The sequence below is a fragment of the Ursus americanus genome, chromosome 23 (assembly GCF_024610735.1).
Source record: "Ursus americanus isolate L20-20 chromosome 23, mUrsAme1.1.p, whole genome shotgun sequence".
Classification (NCBI taxonomy): domain Eukaryota; kingdom Metazoa; phylum Chordata; class Mammalia; order Carnivora; family Ursidae; genus Ursus; species Ursus americanus.
The window spans coordinates 24,586,011-24,598,080 of NC_142149.1; positions in this window are offsets into that span (position 1 = coordinate 24,586,011).

A 12,070-nucleotide genomic window follows, 5' to 3' on the forward strand; every position below is an offset into this window, starting at 1 on the left:
TCCTCATCCCCCAGGTGGCAGCCCCAAGCTGGCCTTTGCCCTTTGGAAGTTTGAAAGGGGGTGTCCTGTCGCCAGCCTGCTCTGCAACCATGCTGCAAGGGAGGGGGTAGGATCCCTGTCTTCAAGCCCCTATGTGGGTGCTTTTGCCTCTCAAACAGGACGGAGGAGTTTGGGAGGAGGAATTCTGGAGGCCTGGGGCGAAAGTTTCAGCAGTGAGAGCTCTAGCTTGGGTCTCTGGTCTAAATGTTCCCGGCCACTGTACGCAAGTGTGTGTTGGGGAGGCAGGGGGAAAGATGGTAGTGACCTCCACATCCCCTGCCCTGGAAACCCAGGAAGCTGTTGTGATGCTCTCCCCAACCCCCATATAATCCACAGCAAGGAGCCAGGGGTTGCCCCCTACCCGTCCCCAGCTGCCAGGCCTGGGAGTTAAGGTCCACCCCCTAGACCGTGACAGGTCCAGATGCGCTGCTTCACTCCACAGATCCCAGGAAATGATGAACAGTGTGGACCCTAGGACCCAGGGAACAACTCAGGCACAAAGCCTCCCCCCACTCCCAGCTGCTTCCTGCATCTCAGGCCTTCCTGCGGTCTCTGCGTCCTCCCCCGCCCTCTTCTCTTCCATCCTCTTCCTCTTCATCCCAATCTCCCACTCTCTCCCCAGCTTGCCTAGAACGGCTGTTGTAGGGAATCCTCCCACCCCTCCACTGTAGGGGTGTCGGTGGGTTTTGCGGGATATAAGCCGGTTAGCACGTGCAAAAGAGCGTGGGGGATGGGGTGTGGGAAGCTGCCTGGGAATCCTGAATATTGGGACGGGGAGGGGCCTGGAACCACAGGATTGGATCCTGAAGCTAAGGGAGAGGGAAGGTTTGGGCTCTGAGCAGAGACCGGAAATGAACCCAGACCTCAGGCTTTCCAGTGCCACCTGCCTCTTTGCCCAGCTGCCCAGGACCCTTCCCCCTCCCGATTTTATACTTTGGGATGGGACAGACTAAAGAAGCCATCCTCAACCTTCCTAACCCTTTTTAGAAGACCTTTAGGAATGAGCTTTGGGACTTGGGTTTCCAAGTTCAAAGTCTGGAGCTTGAAACCTGCCTCCCCAGCAGGCCCCGCAACCCCTCTGTGGAAGTCGGGGTATCCAGAAACCTCACCTAATTAAAGGATGGGAGTTTGGGCATTGTCCCCAGAAGTTCTTGTGTGGACTGGAGGAGGGCGCAGGCCCCTGGGTGTTCTGCCCAGAATCTCCCACACCCTTTAGTGAGTCATCTTAACTGGTCCCAGCCCAAGGGGTCTGGGCCCACGCTTCTGGCCAGGTGGGAAATCCAGCTCCTAAGGGTGGGGGGAGGAACTGAGAACCAGCAGTCAGGCCCAGTGACCCTGGGACCCCAGACACTTCCAGCAGCAGCTTGGGGGGATCTGGAATTGCTGGGATCCTTGGATCTCCCTTGTCCTGAGACTTCCAAGGGAGAAACCCTTTTAAGTGCTTTGCGAAGCAGGAGGGTGGAGTCGCCTGGAGCTTGGATGGCTGAGGCTAAGGAGTGGGATTATTATTTCATGGGCTCCTGGTTAGCTCAGCGACACCCCCAGCCAGAATTTCCTAAGAAGCTTTTATGGAGCAGTAAGTGCTTTACCATCACTCCTTCCCCGGGGTCAGGCACCAAGCTGGCTGGCCTGCGAGGCTGGGGTGGGGAATGGAATATGAGCTCCTCCATCCCCTCCCTGCCAGCCTGCCTGGAGCAGAAATCCCACCTGCCAGGAGGGTGAGGAGAGGGGGTTGGGAGGGTCATCACCCAACTGGAAAGGTTTAAACCTAATTTTCATCCCCCTAAGCTGTGATCCTCACCTCTCTTTCTGTTCAGCAACCCACGGTGATTTAACCATCCTTTCTATTGTCCTTTGTGGAGAAGGCCTTGATGGCCAAGTTGCCTGGTGGTCTTTAAATGGTGGTCCTTCCTCACCTGGCCCTGGAAGAAAGGGTGAGTGGTTCCCAAAGTTGACCCAGGAGCTAGGCTGCCAGAGTTCAAACCCTGGCTCTACCACTTGCTAGCTGTATGACCTTGGAAAAGTCACTTGGTGTCTCTGCCCCAAGAGGATAAACTGAGGAAACTGGCTGGAACGCAGAAGGTAGGGGTGTGGGGAAGGAGATGCCTTCCCTAGTCCTTGCTAAAAAGGCGAGAGGCTTCTACGGGGAGAGAGAATCTGCTCTCGACCCTTCTCCTGATAGAGCCCCTCCCTGTTTTCCCACCTACCCCCAGATCTGATGAGGGCCCTCTGACACTATTCCTCGAGGCTTGCCAGTTTTAAACACCGGGTGTAACGGGTGATGAAGGCAGGGAGATCTGTGATAAGTCCCAAGCCCTCAGTGCCCTGGGCTCGGGCCTGGGCTGGGCGCCAGGCTGGCTTGTCTTCCCAGCCCTGGGGCCTTGAGACTTGGCCTCTGAACATTGCGTTTCTGTGGCCACAATCATCGGAGCAGAGGCTGGCCTGGACCCTGCCCTTCGACTATTTTGTGCAGAGCCAGTGGTCCCTGCCCCAATCACTCGCCTTCATCCGTCCTCCTCTGCCAGGGACTTGGGCAGATAAGAAGATGCTGGAAAGGCATATGTGTTGTTACACGACTACATGGAGGAAAACTTAAATCCAGGATGTCGGTGCTGGAGGGGCCCGCCACGGCCTTTAGTTGACCCGTTCCCAGGGGGAATGAGGAGGGCTGAGACGTGCGGAGGGAAGTGACTTATCCAGTTTTAGAGGAAAGACCAGGCTGTGGTTCACAAGGTCTGAGCTGAATCATAGCTTCACTCAGTTGCTGGGTGACCTGGGGCTAGTCATTTCCCCTCCCCAAGCCTAATTTCCTCAAAAAGCTCAATTTGAATGTCTGAGTGTGTCTCCTGAGCTTGGAGACCCCGGGTCTGGCAGAGCAGAAGAAGGGCTCTGAAGCCAGACCGTCTTTGTTCCCCACCTGCCACTCCCCAGTTAAGGGACTACAACAAATTTCTTCATCTGTAAAATGGAGACAACAGAGCAGCCTCCTAGTGTTGAGGATTAAATGAGTTCTGTGAGGCCTTATGCGTTTAGAACAGCTCCTGGCACAAAGAAGGAGCTTGATGAGTCTACTGTTAACTGATCACGTGTGTATCTGAACACACGTGGAAGTGTGTGCACACGCGTGAGCAAGTGTGGCCAAAATGGGCGTCAGTGTTCGTATCTCGTGTGTGGGTCTTCACGAGACTTCCAGCCTCTTGCTTCCTTCTACGGTCAATTATATGGAAATCAGAGACAGAAGCACCCTCTGTCTGTAGCTTCTTGAGATCCTTCGGGGTCATCCCAGGAGTGAAGGTGACCTCCCTTCTCTACTTGCCAAAGGGCTTTTCACTCCTGCCTCTTGGTGCCTCAACTCCCCCACTGCCTGTGCAGGGACAGGGGTCCCTTGGGATCCACCCACAGAAGGAGGAGTCAGGGTGTGTGTGTGTGTGTGTGTGTGTGTGTGTGTGTGTGTGTGTGTGTGTGTTGGGATGTGGGGAAGGGGTGGGACACAGGAAAGATTTCTCCAACTCATCAGTTGCCTTAAAAGAAAGCCTATATTTAGCCAGGCTTACAGGGCCTGTAAATATGTATTTTGCAACGCAGACAGCCATAGCTGTGGGAGCTCCAGACATATGCGGGGAGGTCAGAGAAAAAATTACCCGGAAGGATTGGGCAATGTAGTTTGTCATCAGCAGATTCGAAGGACCCTTTCTACTGCCTGCTCCCACTGCTAATAATATACATTCCTGTGTTTCGATGGTGGTTTCTATTTTTCATCTGCTCCCTGGATCTCGTGCAGACGGTGCCTGAGGAGGAGAGACTGGCTCTGACTTACCTTCCTCCACAGCCTTTGTCTCACCTGCTCTGGGGCAGGGAAAAGAGCATCGTGCTCATGCCAGCTCCTTTCCCAACTGGCTCTGCCAGGCTCGGCCTGGCACAGCACCTGCATGGGAAAACCTCCAGAGGCCAGATCTCCTGTCTCCTACGCTCAACCCCTTGCACTTGAGGTGACCTTGAGGGGACAAATCCTGCCACTTCAGAGCAGTTCTCTTTGAGAAAACTCTTCTTTCTTAAAAAAAAAAAAAAAAAAAAAGCATGCATACATGATATGTAAATGTTATATATGTTATTTTAGTTTGAAAAGTGTCTTCAAAAATAAGAAAAGTTCAGAGAATCACATAACAAACAGAATTTATTTCTTTTAATTTTAAAAAAAGATCTATTTATTCATTTGTCAGAGAGAGAGAGAGAGAGCGCGCACACACAAGCAGGGGGAGCTGCAGGCAGAAGGAGAAGCAGGCTCCCCGCTGAGCAAGGAGCCAGATGCAGGACTCGATTCCAGGACCCCGGGATCATGACCTGAGCTGAAGGCAGACGCTTAACCGACTGAGGCACCCAGGCATCCCAACGAACAGAATTTCTAAATGCTGGGGCGCCTGGGTGGCTCAGTGGGTTATGTGTGTGCCTTCGGCTCAGGTCATGATCCTGGGTCAGGCTCCCTTCTCTGCGGGGAGTCTGCTTCTCCTTCCGCCCCTCCCCCTGCTTGTGCTCTCTCTCTCTCTCTCAAATAAATAAATAAAATCTTAAAAAAAAAAGAATTTATAAATGCTAGCCTTGTGTCATTTTTGCTTCAGTTTCTTTCATAGGAAAGGACATGAAACTTGGTTCTTTCTCTTTGTCTCGGTCCCATTGCCCTTTACACCTACTGTCACAAATTTGGGATGTGCTCTTTGTAGTCCATAATTTATTATTATTATTTAAAGATTGTGTTTATTATTTATGAGAGAGAGAGCGTGAGCACATGAGTGGGGGGAGGGGGGCAGAGGGACAAGCAGACTCCCTGCTGAGCAGGGAGCCCCCCAAATGGAAGGCCTCCATCCCAGGACCCTGAGATCACAACCTGAGCTCAAGTCAGACACTTAACTGATGGAGCCACCCAGGTGCCCCTATTTTTATTCTTTTTAATTGTAAGATACTTAAAATAACATAAAATTTGCTCTTTGAAGTGCTCAGTTCAGTAGTGTGAAGTACATTCACGTTGTTGGGCAACGATCACCACCATCCTTCTCCAGAACTTTCTCATCTTCCCAACTGAAACTCCATCCCCGTTAAACACTAAGTCCCCACGTCTCCCCGCCACCCCCCCCCCCAATCCCAGCCCCTGGCAACCACCATCCCACTTCCTGTGTCTACGAATGTGACAATTCTTGGTACCTCATGCAAGGGGGACCATATAGCATTTGTTCTTTTGTGCCTGGCTTATTTCGCTTAGCATAATATCCTCAAGGTTCATCTGTGTTATAGCATCAGAATTCTCTTCCTTGGGGCACCTGAGTGGCTCAGTCCAGTGGGCATCTGCCTTTGGCTCGGGTCATGATCCCCGGGGTCCTGGGATCGAGTCCCACATCGGGCTCCTTGCTCAGCGGGAGTCTGCTTCTCCCTTTGACCCTCCCCCCTCTCATGCTTTCTCTCAAATAAATATACCAAATCTTAAAAAAAAAAAGAAAAAAAGAATTCTCTTCCTTTATGAGTCTAGCCCATAATTTGATATTTTCCCTACATATCGAAGTATTCATAAAATAGCGGACAGTAATGCTTTCTGTATTATTAATACGTACGAAACAACCATCCTACTGTGAGGATCATTTTGCGTCATTTTTTCCATTCGGTGTCTTTTTCACAACGGAGCCACGCAGATACATGTGGCATTGATTCCTTCCCTTTAACTTCCGTTTGGTATTTCATCGGGGGAATAAGCCACAATTTATTTATCAGCCCCTCTACCGAAGGGCCTTTGAGGTGTCGCCCTGTTCTGCTGTTATAAACAAAGTTGCGGGGGGGGGGGCGCCTGGGTGGCACAGCGGTTAAGCGTCTGCCTTCGGCTCAGGGCGTGATCCCGGCGTTCTGGGATCGAGCCCCACATCAGGCTCCTCCGCTATGAGCCTGCTTCTTCCTCTCCTACTCCCCCTGCTTGTGTTCCCTCTCTCGCTGGCTGTCTCTAAATAAATAAAATCTTAAAAAAAAAAATAAACAAGGTTGCAGGGAACCCCCGCGAACTGGTGTGAACCCACCTGGAGAGCGGATACCTCAGAGCCCAGAGCAGGGCTGTGGGCAGCACACTTTCTACTCGGCTAGTTTTGCCTGACCACCCTCTCCGGCAACAGCTCCGCCTTATGCTCTCACCCCCAGCATTTGCACAAGATGTCCTGTCTGACCACATCCTTGCCAACATCTGCTCTTGGGAGACTCTTTATTTTTGCCAGTCTGATGGGTGTGAAGTGAGACCTTATTTGAATCTGCATTCCCGGCTTAGGAGGTCGGGCGTCCTATCATTATCAGTGGCCATCCTGGGGTTCCTCTGGACGAATTGCTTACGTCCATATCCTTTGCTAGCTCTTCCACCATTTTTTTTTCCTGGTGCACCTTTTGATACAAGTTACAGAAAGCCCAACTAGATGTGGTTGAAGCAAAAAAGGAATTTTATGATCTCACATAACAAGAAGTCTTAGGGTTGGTTAAATTCAGCATCTCAGCTGTGACCATCAAGAACCAGGTTCTTTCCATCTTTCCACAAAGTCCTCCTCATCATGTTGGTTTGCCTCTTAGACCGGCCCCCTCGTGGTCCACAATCGTGGCCTCCCCTCGGGTGTCTTGTGCAGACAGGTAGAAGGATAGAAGAAAGTGGATGTTTTCTTCTCGGTGTCTCTTTCCCAGAGGCCCCACAGGAGATGTCACTTCTGGTGTTGGTGGCCAAAACTGCATTCACGTGCACGCCTAAACCAACCACTGACCGGAGGAACCGAAGTATCGTACTGTATTTAGACCGGTCACCATTCACCTGATGCAGTTGGGGAAGGCCCAGCCTCCCCAAAAAGCCTAGACTCTGGATTCCTGAATCAGACCAGGGGTCCATTAGCAGGGAAGAAGGGAAGGAATGCTATTTGGGGTGGCATGCGAAAGGTCTGTGCTTACCTTATTCATTTGTACGAGTTCTTTATATATCTTGAATACTAAACTTTTAGTTGTTTATTTATTTATTTATAATTCTAATAAAAAAATTTCTTTTAGTATGGTTGACACACGTTACATTATTTTCAGGTCCTTTTATCTGTTTCACATGCTGCCAACATTGTCACCCAGGCCGTTGCTTGTCTTGCAACTTCGTTTATAATGTGATAGCAGAAAGCTTATTCTTTTTTTTTTTTTTTTTGGTAATGTAGTAAAACTAATCAATCTTTTGTGAGTTGTGTCTCTTGTCTGAGAAATCTTTTCCTATCCTGAGATCTCCTGCATTTTCTTCTAAGTATTTTAAAGTTTTGGGTTTTTTTCACTTTAATGTCTTTAATCCATCTGGAACTAATATTTATAGATGGTGCGAAGATTTTTCATTCGAAAAGCCAATTGTCACAACACTTTTTACTAGTCTGTTCCCTCTCACTGAGTCGCAATGCCGCTGACATCATAAATCACATTCCCACATATGCTTGGATCTGTTTCTGGCACTCTGTCCTATTGATCTCTTTGTCTAGCCCGGCACCAATACCACATTGTTTTAATTACTATCGCTTCCAAATAGGTCTTGGTATCTGTCAGGGGCTTATTCTTTTTCAGAATTGTCTTGTCTCTTCTTGGTCCTTGGCTCTTCTGCATGAATTTTAGAATCGGCTTGCCTACCTCTCTGAAAAATCCTATTGGGATATTCACTGGACTCACATTGAATCAGAAGATTAATATGGAGAGATTTGTATTCCTGACATTGAGGCTTCTCATACCTAAATTTAATACATCTCTCCACTTATTCCTTTTATAGCCTATAGTTTTTATAGTTTTACAGCCTATCGTTTTGCTTCATAAGTATCTGTGAATTTTTTGGCGGTTCTGTACAACTTTAATTTTATTGTTAATGATTTATTTTTAAAAAGATATTACAGTTTCTAATAACAGTGTATAGAAACACTGTTGGATTTCGTATTTTATTTGTATTTGGGTATTAACTTTTGTCCAGCAACCTTGCTGATCCCCTTATATGCTGGAGAATCAACTCCCTAATAACATGCCTGTGGAATCTCTTGGATTTTCTATATAAATAATCATACCATCTGCAAAAAATGTCAGAGATTTTGTTTCTTTTCTTTTCCTAATCCTTCTATCACTGAGCAATGGCTTCTAAATCTGACTTCTCCCAGCTCTCAGGCTGTGCCCGTGGCCTCGCCCTGGGCAGCTATAGTCTTGCACCTTCAGTTCTAAATAAATAAAAGACCCCTTACTTTCTCCAGGGCTTTACAGTTTACAAGGCACTTCCGCTTTCATGATCTCGTGGATCCTTATTACCCCCACTTTACAGAGAGGGAGTATCTCTTCTCCATGTCCAGAGATCTAGTTGGGCAGAGCACGGTGCTGGGAGCCCTCTGACAGTCCCTCCCCTCCTGTTTCTCCTGTAAGCTGAAAAGTTTGGCCAGGGATGGTCTCTGGTATTCTCAGACCCATGATTGATTGCTCTGGGCGGTCACAAGGCTCAAGGAACGTCTTCGAGGGCTGAAGGCCAAAGATAAAAAAGGGAGGAGGCATCTGGGTACACTCAGGTCCTCAGACTCGCGCCCCCAAACGTCGTGGAGGGTGGGGAAACGGGGACGTGTCCTTGGAAGTCGGAGGGCTGATACAAATGATGGAGATGTGGGAAAGAGGGCATTGTGTCCAGCCCCCGGCCTCCAGACGGATTCTCCTCCCCGCTTGTTAGAACATCCTCTGGACCCGGAAGGGGAGGACGAAGCAAGGCTCGGGGCCATGGGCCTCCTCCTGCGTCGCCCCCTCTAGCTGCCGCGCTCAGCAAACACTTCTGACGCGCAACCCCAACCCCGGGCGGAGCGCTCCCGCCCCTCCACCCGGCCCCCGCGACCCCCCCGCGCTGTCCCCGCTCTGCCCCGATATTGCGCAGGCGCGGGTCCAGACTGCAGCCTCGAACGCGCCCTCTCGTGGCTAACTCACAGATCGCATCCTTTGTTGTGGCGCTGGGGGCGGTGAAGAGGAGTGGGGGAAGATGTGGGTGGAGTCTGGGACGCAGATGCGACAATCAGATCACAATGATGAGAATCCCTTTCCTTTGTCCCTCATGACAACATATAATCCCCCGTTGTAGATGCAGCTGAAGAAAATATGGCCCTCAGAAATCAGGTTGATAGAGACAGAAGTGGAAGGAGAGAGTTGGAGAGATGATGCATTCATTCAATCATTCATTCATTCAGCAAATACTCACTGAGATGGGGAAAGCCAGGGACAAAGGACCAGAGGAATTAAATCGGGACACTGACAGGCACAGATCAGGCAGAAAGCCCAGAAAGCCGGGGAGACAGGTGTGCAGAGGCAGAGACCTGACCCACCTACCTGTCCCCTCAGACGGATGCTCCGACTGGCGAGGGGCCACAGAGGGAGCTCAGGAAGGGACAGCTCGAGGACCAGGAGGGACACTAGTCACAATGGACCGAAGCAATCAAATATGCCTAAAGCCATACCTTCATAATTATGCTACTGTTTTTGAAAAGCTAACAGGCTGAAGTTTGAGGGTTGCTAGAGAATCCACTCATTATTCAGAAACTGGCAAATACAGGGACAAAATCAAGTATTTATCCTATCTTTCCTATACGAGCTACAACACTCAGTAACCAAACAGTAAGTGAGGGGCAGTTTCTGTGTCGAGAATTATGCCGGCTAATAAGGGAAAGAGTGATTGGATGTGAGTATCGCCACTTGGGGGAGGGGGAGACTGATGGATGCGGCACAAAGCCTCGGCGGTGGCTGTGCTTCTGGATGGAAGAAGCAATACCACCATCTGTGAAGTGGTCTTGCAGAAGAAAATCGAACCTACACCTGATCAGGACTCTCAATCCAACTACAATCTGCAGGAAATAACAATGTACAGGAAATACAATTTACAGGAAGTACAGAGGTCAGAGAGACTTGTTAAAGAACACCCGAGAGATGCAATCAGCAAAACCCAGACTGGAAAACTGCATGACAAATGGCCTGGTTCTCTCAAGGAAAAAGACAGAGAGAGAGAGGTTTGGATTGGGAACCCATGGATTTAAAGAGATTTAAAGGGGCGGCGTCGATCAGTTGCAGTGTGTGTGCCTTATTTGCATCCTGATTCAAACAAATACACTGTAAAAAAAAAGACGTTTATGAGAAATTGGAAGTCTGAACACTATAGGTCTGAGAGTAAGGAATTATTATTAACTTTAAGGTATACTCATGAACCAGGTGTAACAATTGTGATTGTTTAAAAAAGAGTCATTCTCCGGGGCGCCTGGGTGGCACAGCGGTTAAGCGTCTGCCTTCGGCTCAGGGCGTGATCCCGGCGTTCTGGAATCGAGCCCCACATCAGGCTCCTCCGCTATGAGCCTGCTTCTTCCTCTCCCACTCCCCCTGCTTGTGTTCCCTCTCTCGCTGACTGTCTCTATCTCTGTCGAATAAATAAATAAAATCTTAAAAAAAAATAAAATAAAATAAAAAAGAGTCATTCTATTAAAAATAATAAGTAAGAATAAAAGAGTCCTCATCTTTCAAAGATACGTGCTGAAATATTGACAGAGGAAATGAAACAGGAGGGAAAGTTCCGGGAGGGGGGGTACAAATGACAGGAGATTGGCCACAAGTTGCTGACTGTTGAAGCTGGGGGACGGATATATGGAGGTTTCATTCCTTTATTCTGTAGACTTTTGTTTTGTTTAAAATTTGCAAACTAAGGGGCACCTGGGTGGCTCAGTCAGTGAAGCATCTGACTCTGGATCTCAGCTCAGGTCTTGATCTCAGGGTCGAGAGTTCAAATCCCGCATTGGGCTCCACACCCACCAGTGCAATTTGCAAACTACAAAGTTTAAGGACCCTGTGACCCCACTCTCTACGCCCAGGCCCCAGTGAAAAGAGATGCTGAGCATTCTAGCAGCGGCTTGCAATCCAGACAGCTCTGAGGTGGGGAGGTCCTTCGGTCAGCCACAAGGGACTTCCAGGGGACTTCTGGACGGCTCCTGGCACCGTCCCTGGTTGGGGGAGGGGGAGAAGCATCCATAAGGAACCTGGTCTCTGGGGGCCTGGTGGCACTGGGTTCGGGCACTGCTACCTTAAGACCGCTGAAGGCGTGAGTGGAGGGCTCCAGAGAAGAGCAAGGGAGTCACGCGGAGCCACCGAGGGGCTGAGGCCTGGGCAGCTGGCCAGACGGGCAGCTCTGCCTGCTCCCTTAGAGCCCCCTGACTCTCCCTCTGCCTCCAGAAACTTTCTCCCTCATGCCCTCCATCTCCTTCTCTGGGAAGGCAGAGAGGCGCCAAGGCGACTCTGGGACCAAGCCTGCCCTGTCTGAGAGCCTGAGTGGATGCTGACTCTGGAATTCGGTGTCTCTCTGGGGATGGGTGTGGCGGTCAGGCGGGGGGCGGGGGGGAAGATGAGGACTAAGTAACCCGCCCACTGGTCATTCCGGTCTTCAGGCCAACACTGTGCCCCTCGGGTCCCACCAGAGCTGGTCCCCGGCGTCCATGTTTGGGGTGCTGGTCACAGCGGGGAGGTGGCGCTGCCCAGGAGGGATGCTCACGGGCGCACCGGGGATTTTGGAATCCTGGCACCCGCAGGTCCCCGTCTCCTTCTCAGGACGTCTAGGGAGAGTTCCCCTGCCTGCTCTGAGTCAGAAGCCCCCAAAGAGAAGGGCATCCCACCCCCTTCACACCTGGAGCCACAACCCTGGCCGAGGCAAGAGGGAGGGGGACAGGGCGCCCTGGCAGCCAGGGCACGGGCCTCAGCTGGTCGGTAGTATGGCCTTGAGGGGGGCTGGTCATGAAGCCCTGGTGCCTCACTCTTCTCATCTGAAAATGGGGGTGAAAGCGGTCCCGGGAACTGCCACGGGGATAGAAGGAATTACCGTAGGGGCGGTGATGTGAAGCCTGGTGCACGGTGGGGGGGGGGGGGCTCAGCCGATAGTACCCCCCCACCCCCCCACCCCCGTCCACTTGCAAACTCCGTGGGGGCAGGTGTCTCCCCACCCCCCGCCACCGCTTCCTCTGGGTCC